The sequence below is a fragment of the Momordica charantia genome, assembly GCF_013281855.1.
Source record: "Momordica charantia cultivar OHB3-1 chromosome 8 unlocalized genomic scaffold, Mcharantia_2.0 BLBB01000008.1, whole genome shotgun sequence".
In the NCBI taxonomy this organism is placed as follows: domain Eukaryota; kingdom Viridiplantae; phylum Streptophyta; class Magnoliopsida; order Cucurbitales; family Cucurbitaceae; genus Momordica; species Momordica charantia.
Window position 1 is genome coordinate 18,542,891 of NW_028275166.1, and position 8,186 is coordinate 18,551,076.

At 38.4% G+C, this 8,186-nt stretch overlaps 1 long non-coding RNA gene and 1 pseudogene across 1 annotated transcript; both read right to left on the reverse strand.

The window, feature by feature from the left end:
- Window positions 1–738: 738 nt before the first annotated feature.
- On the reverse strand, window positions 739–7,225 carry LOC111022933 (uncharacterized; annotated as a pseudogene).
- Window positions 3,227–5,056, reverse strand: LOC148209703 (uncharacterized). Its single transcript, XR_015793259.1, has 3 exons — window positions 4,878–5,056; window positions 4,753–4,787; window positions 3,227–3,542 (listed from the first exon to the last, which is right to left on the reverse strand). It is a non-coding gene; the product is annotated as an uncharacterized LOC148209703 (long non-coding RNA).
- Window positions 7,226–8,186: the final 961 nt, after the last annotated feature.

Below are 8,186 nucleotides of genomic sequence, written 5' to 3' on the forward strand. Positions count from 1 at the left end.
CATTGCAGAAAAGATTGATGTTGTGCGTCCCAAAAGACAGCATAAACCAACTCCAAAGGTGTTGTCTATGGAAAAAAGAAAACCTGCAAAAATATCATCTTCTAAGACGCGACAATCATTGAGAACGAAGATTGTTCATGATTGCTTAAGTTTTGACTGGAAGATTACTCAATGATCAAGAAAGAAAAACTTTTGGAACTTGTGCTTTTGGAAATTGCTTCTACTTTTCTAGACTTTTGGAACTCATACTTCTACTTTTATAGACTTTTGAAAAGGACATTGTTAGTCTACTTTATACTTCTACTTTTAATTGATATGCCAATTTTCTTGGGGCAATGTTCTTTTGATATGAATACCTTTGAGTTCATTTTGATGTTTAAACCTTTAACTTTTTGAGTTCATATTGATATTACTTCTCCTTGATACATCTTAGTTGGCTATTGCAATACTTATTTATCGCTCCAAGTGGCTAAAACTTTAAATCAAACTTAATTGTACTACTGATATATGTACGATGTATACTTGATATATTACTGATATTTTATTGATATATAGATTTACTACTGATATCTTACTGATATATAGCTTTACAACTGATATAATTCTGATATACAGGCTAATCTAATGATCTAAGTTATGTCATCAACTTTAACTTACAGAAGCAAAATCATATAAGTAAACTCCATTGGGTATACACATTGTGTTGTAACAAAGAAACTACTTCATTATAAATTCAAATCATAAAAGCAATGTTTTTGTATACATCCTTGATATACATCCTTGTTCAATAGGTGCAAATTTACAAGCTCTACGATTGTGTCCAACACGTTGACAACGTCCGCAGTGTGCTTTCTCACCTAACCAATCCATGGAATCCTTTGTTTTCGAGGCCTTCCTGCTGGACATTTAATGATAGGAGGTAATACATTAACATCAATTGCTACAGATCCCCAATCCAAATGGTTACCAACAGGACGAATTGAACCATTATAAGTAAATAACAATCTACTAGACAGATAATACTCAGACACATATGAATAAGGATTCAAATCAGTCCAACAAATAACTGCAAGTGCATGAGCACAAGGAATTTCTTCCAAATCCCAAACACGACAAGTGCAACTTTTAGAACCCAAATTTACCAAAAAATTCTCCGCTTTATGAATTACTTGAAATTCAACGTTGTTGATATGATCAACCTGAAAAAAGAAATAATAATAATAATAATAAATAGGTTGTGAAAGAAAAATAAACATTATTAAATAATCAAAAGTAAAAACACTTACCATCAAGCTTTTGGATTCATTAAATTGTTTCCGTATCTCAGTCTCAGCCCAAGGACTCAAAAAACTATTCAGAGAAGATGCTGATTTGCTTCTATCATAAAACTACCTTTGAAGTAATTGTCTAATTGAATCAAGTAGTGATGCCACAGGTAAATCTCTTGACTCTTTCAAAGTTGCATTGAGGCTCTCAGAAATATTAGTTGTCAACATTTGATATATTCTTTCTTTAGTGTGTGCACGAGCCCATTTCTCAAATCCAACATTACTAAGATATTCTCTTGTAGTAGGATATATTGACTCCATCAACTTCATATTTAACTCAAAATCATTAGTTGTGTAGGATTTGGCACAGTTTTCAAAAGGTCTATCAATCAAGGAGTCATTGTATGACAACTTCAAATTCTTCAACAGATATCGCTTACAAACACAATATTGAGCATGTGGAAAAATCTTTAGAACACTTTTTCCAATGTTTAATTGGCGATCAGAAATGATAACTAACCCTTCTCGATCTCCAAAAACTGTTTCTTTAAATTTTGAAAAAACCATCTCCATGATACATCATTTTCTGAATCTACTATACCAAAAGGAAGAGGGAACATCTGATTGTTATCATCGCACGTTGAGGCAGTCAATAGTGTACCACCATATTTGCTCGTCAAAAATGTCCCATCAATAGATATATTATGTCTACAATACCTCCAACTTTCAATAGATGCACCTAGAGCCATGAAACAATACTTAAAATGTCTAGTCTTATCAATTTCATATGCAGTGTATATACCTACAAAAATAATATAAATGCTATGTCAAAAGTATATCATTGCATGTCAAATATATCAATAATATATCACATCAACACGTCAAATATATTAGTAATATATCACAACAACATGTCAAGATATCAAAATCAGATATTATAATCGTAATATAATCAAATATATATCATTAGTATATCAATAGTATATCAGAACACGTACATCGTAATTAAATCAAGAAGATAGATCATCTCATACATATTACACGTATATCAGAAGCATATATTATTGGTATATCATTAAAGAAAACAAACATGGATTCAGTTCTTTCAACTTCACAAAAATTTTTGGAATCAATGCATAAGAATCATCAGCATCTCCTGTCAACAATTTATTAACAGTTGTTTTTGCCCTCCAAGCTTTATAATAACTGATAGCAACTCCATAGTTTGTGCGCATATGATGAATGATAACTTTCGGAGTCGAACGGTCAGAAGAACTAAATCCAAATTTCTCAACCATACATTAACCAATAAAAGATGATGAAGCTTGTCTATGAGAAGATTGAACTATGTTCATACGACAATTATGATCACTAACATACTTTCTAATCATCCATAGTTCACTACCTCTATAACGAGATGCTCTAACATACCATTGACAGCCATTCTGAATACATTTAAACTCAACTTATTTGAAATTTGATCTCAAAGTCTTGAACTGAAAGCTATTCTTTATAGCCATAAAGTGAAAAGCTTTTGACAAAAACTTCCTTATTTGTAAATAGATTCTTCTCCTTTAGATGAAGTGTAGAAGACATACTAGTAATATCAACATCGTTATAGACTTACCAGACCTCAATTCTCACTTCCAAAATTAATAACACTAGACTCCTCCAAAAGCATAGCAATTACATGAGCAACTAAAGGATTTCTTGTGCTGTCATCCTTAACCAAAGTAAAAAACCAAGCAACATCTTTATCTTCATTAATCTCAACAACAATTTGAACTCTTGTAACGCCCCAAGATTTCATATAACATCCTAGGCAACGCTAAATAATTCTCCTGGCTAACCTTAACTCTAAACACGAGATAAGCAACTCCCTGTAAAATAATTTAGATGATATAAAGCTTCGACTCCCATACGTTCTTTCAGAAATATAAATGTCATAAACTGTCAGGACTTCACCCTCCGTGGGCAATTTAAAAACAACAACATCTCATATTCGCCTCAGTGGCAAAAATTCTTAATTAAATAAAAACAACCGTGCACCTAAACTCCAATGACAACAACGACGCGTTTACCAGCAACATCCATAACAAGTAAAGTAGTTCTAAAGAATACAAAATTTCCTCCGCGGTTCACACCTAGCAATAACATAAATCTCAAGGCTACTCGTACCCAACGACCCTTCCCTCTATCCTCACTAACTAAGCTAGTGATCCTTCCTCGGTCAAGCCCTCTCCACGTCATCACCGCGGTCGACCCCGTTCACACCTGAAAACATATAAAGGTACAAAGGGGGGTGAGTACATAAGGTACTCCGTAAGTAGCACTTCCTAACTAGCACAAAAATCATGCTCACAGTCACAACATAAAGAACAAAACAATAGCGAGGCAATCAAATAAGCAGTGAGAGATAGCGAACAAATAACTTGACATTTACATACAACAACCAAGCGTCGAAACTACCAATACCACAACCCATGATTCGCTAGCCCTTTTCTCATAGAACTAAACCTTCCTCTGCACCCCCCCCTGTGCTACTCCCCGCTTAACTTCTCGAGGCATGACGGCTCTTGACATTTATTCCCAAGTCACCGTGCCCTCTCCTTTTACAGTACTTGATGTTCGACCTTGCCATTTATTCCCAAGGCCTAGCACCACTACTTCGCAAGCACCACTCTACCTTAGTCCTTCAAGCCTAACTCCTCGAGTCGCATTGGCCCTTGACATTTATCCCCAAGGCCTCAATACTCCTCTACATAAACTTGATGTTCGACCTTGCCATTTATTCCCAAGGCCTGAACTGTGCACCGGTCCTTGCCGTTTATCCCCAAAGTACCGATGACTTCCCAGCGTATTGGTCCTTGACATTTATTTCCAAGACCCCAATACTCATTTATAGAAATTTGACGTTCGGCCTTGTCATTTATTCCCAAGGCAACTACTCAAGGCTTTGAACCTCCAAGCGATTTATATGCATTTTCCAATCAGACCACCCATAGTTTCACGGACTGCCAACCCGTCCCTTCACCCTTCACCCTTCACCACTTCACTAACCCTCCCAAGACCACCTACAAGTAATATTCCCACATTCCAATTTACTGCACAGTTCACAAGCATGCTTTTCTTTTGTAATATAAACAAGTCACCACCCACAGCTCACAACTAAAACAATATAAACTAATTATCAGTTTAACAACGCGAGCATTTCATTTACACATGTTTGCAAAACGTCATGAGCAATTATTTTTAACCCACAACAATTCAGAACCTACCAGTCACCTCCAACAATAAGAATAGAAAGCATGTTTCCTCATAAGTGTTCAATAATAGAAAGACGGCAACAAAATCACTGGAAGTTCACAAATCAAAACTAACAATCCCTACATGCACAATTAAATTATTTTAACAAAAAAATCAGCATCAAAACCATTCTCTTAACGCTAAATAACGCACGCACTCGCCCCCTAGTGCTACTTACGCAACCACGTCTTCAAGTTTGCGTCGATCTCACACCTAAGCACCAAAAACAGAAAAATACAGCAATTTAAATGTACTGTTCAGCCTTCGAAAAACGACTCTACGAAAGTTCAAAGGGCTCATTACCGCAAAACGACTTCGTGTAGGTGTGGGTAAATTAGATCTAGCTTGCAAAGGTGTGGGTAGCGTAAATCGGGCTTCGAACGGATGAAGATAATCGCCGAACACCACCAAAACACTGTTATCCACGTTTTTGCAGCAGCAAAAAGTGCCCAAAACGACCTCCAACGACTTCGTTTTGATGTCCGTTACTACAAAACAACTTCGCTTAGGTGTGGGTATTCCAAATCGGTTTCGTTTAGATGTGGGTAATCCAAATCTAACTTCGAATAAATGTGGTCAAAGAAAAATTACCGGGTTCCACGGATCTAAGCTATTCGAGGTTGTTAGGCTCGTTGGATCGGAGAAGGGACGCCGCGAAAATAGCCTCACGTAACGATGCCGCCTGGAGCAGTCCGAACGTCACGCACCGCCACTGCCCGTCGCACGCTGCTGCTGCCCGTCGCACGTCGCCGCCGTCTGCCGCTGCCCAATGCCATGCGCCGCCGCTGCCCGTCGCACGCCGCTGCTGCCCGTCGCGCGCTGCAGCCATCTGCCATCTGCCGCTCCAACCCGCGCTGTGCTGCTGCCCGACGCCGCACCTGCTGCTGCCGACGCCCGCGCCTGCTGCTGTCCCGTCGTCGGAGAAAGAATTTTGGATGGGGGGGGCTGGCGGCTCCAAACGAAAGGGGAGGGTGGAAGAAGATGAGGAAGATGAACAAGATGGGCTAGGGTTGTTTTGTTTTAAATTCCCCTTTTCCTTTTGTTTTGCAACATGGACCCACTTGGGCTAGTTTCTTTTGTTTAAGGCCCATTTACCCAATCACACCTTGTGAACAAAACCAATAATATAATTTCGTAGTTGATCCAATGGCCCAGAGCAAGTGTCACATAACGGAATCCGTAAAAACATAACTTAATAAATACTACACGCTACTAACTCACCACTAAATTTGTAACAACACACACTAGCCGAGATGCCACACTAAAATTAAATAAAGATCACTGATGAATCAAATAAAATAAAAATGAAATAAATAAATAAATCAGTAACTAAAATCCATTTTGTTATAAAATTCCCCGGAACTCGGGGCAAGCTAACCTGAGTAACGCGGGGCGTTACAACTCCATTACTATCAAACTTTAATAAAACCGAAAATTGGACAAAACAATTTGATGCGTCCAACTTCACTTCATTCAATATCAAATTCCTAAAATTCTGAAAATTCATATCTTCGTCAACCAAAATCCCAATAGTTTTGTAATTCATATAGCAGTGACTATCATTCCGCAAGCTCGCCTATAACTACAGATATTGCAAAAAATATAAAATATTGATGATATTAGTATATCAGTCAACAAATAACATAACATAAGTAGCTGATATACCCTATATTTAATATATCAATTGCAGATATACTCTATATTTAATGTCTATATTGAGTATATCAGTTATAGATAAACCTAAAATATCAGTGTGATATACCTCACTGATATGCTTCATTCAGTGTGATATACCTCACTGATTTAGGTGATATATCTCACCTAAAATTCACGCAGGTTCTCCACAATCTTAATGGTGATCTTTCACCCAAAATCAAACACCAATAACTAAAATCAAGCTTAAATTCGAAAGAAGAAGAAAAACTAAAATCAAGACCTCAGAAACGAACAAAATCGAAGAGAAAGAAGAAGGAGAATGAGAAAAACTAAATATAATTATGGATAGAGAATGGAATAGTAGGCTGAGCTTGGTGAACAAACTTTATAATTTTCGGCCAGGTATGGGAGAGGAGGTGCAAAATAGTCCCTCAAGATGTAACGCCCCGCGTTCTCTGACTCATTTATTTTCAGAGATAAATAGTGCCTTGGATCTTTCCCTAAGTTGATAACTTTAATTCTTGGATCTTTTAACTTCGAAATTCTAATTTTCGGCTAAATTAGAATTAAGTTTATTTTCATTGGATTAAGATAATTTAAGTTCTCGACCTGTGTAGGAGATTTTTAGTTAAATCTTAAATTCATGGTTTTTTTTTTTTGGACTCTTAATTTCTACTTTTCTTTGAATTATTATTCTTGGGTTTTATATTTCTAAAGCATAATTATTGGGCTTTTGTTTTGGACCATTGTAGTTTTAGTTGGGCCTCATTTAAGATTTGGGAATTGAGCTTTTAGTTTCAAAACAAAAGGAAAGAATAAAAAAAAAACCCCTAAACCACTTCATCTTCTTCTTCCTCACTTGTCCAGCCGCCCCCCCCTCTTCGAATTTCTTCTCCGGCGAAGCAACACCGGCAACAGCTCCCTCCGGCGACCCAGCCCTCCAGCGACGGCGTCACCCATGGCAATTCAGGTTCTTCTCCGGCGGCGACTGACATCGAGCAGACCCACGAACAGCGGGCGTTTGCAGCGACGCATCCTCGGCGACGGCACGATTTCCCGACAGTAGGGGCAGCGCTACGAGTTCTGCAGCAGCCACAACTGCATAACGGAGTACCCACGACCCGAACCAGTGGCAGCGACGATTTGGGCATTCTCCGATGGCTCAGCATTGCGCGTGGCCAGTTCTCTGATGTGATCTGTAGCGAAAACAGTGCGGCGGCGCGTCTTGCAGCAGCTGAGGCTTGGGGTCAGCAGCAATAGGTGGTGGTGGCTCACGAACCGCGATAGTACTCGACGAACAGAAGTTACCCACGAGCGACCGGTGACGTTCCAACGGGAATTTACAATACAGTAGTGTTTTAGGACGTTCGGCAGTGACCCACTCCTTTTTGGACCCGAATCAACGTTACCCATCGCTTTTGACATCGGAACAGCAAGCATAAGGACATTGAGCTCAGTTTTGGATGCCCGAACCTCTCGGCGTCGACCCACTCCTTACCCAAGAGGTTTTATGGTGATTAGTAGTAACGGATCATCTAAACTCACTTTCGATGCAAACTAAGTGTTTCTAACATGAATTCTAATCAAGTTGGGTTGGCTTTTTGGATTTAGGAACCCTTCGGTGAACTTGGTAGCGCATTTGAACTTTGTTGTAAGTAGTTTCTTACTGGAGGGATTGGTTGTTGTGTGCTGAGATGATATGGTTGTTTGCTCGTGTGCCCATGTTGTGATACTTGCATGTTGCTTATCGTTGATATCATTTAATAAACGTCATTGTTGATAAAACTATTGATATATCTGGGAAAATTACGTGGTTGTGTTTGATGTATGCTGGGTATTTATCAATTATATTTTGGCTTAGTGGTTTGTGCTTTTCTGTGAACGATGCCTGTTGGAGCTGTTGGATCATGTTGGACTATTTTAGATTGATTGGCTTTTACATACGATCATTTTGGT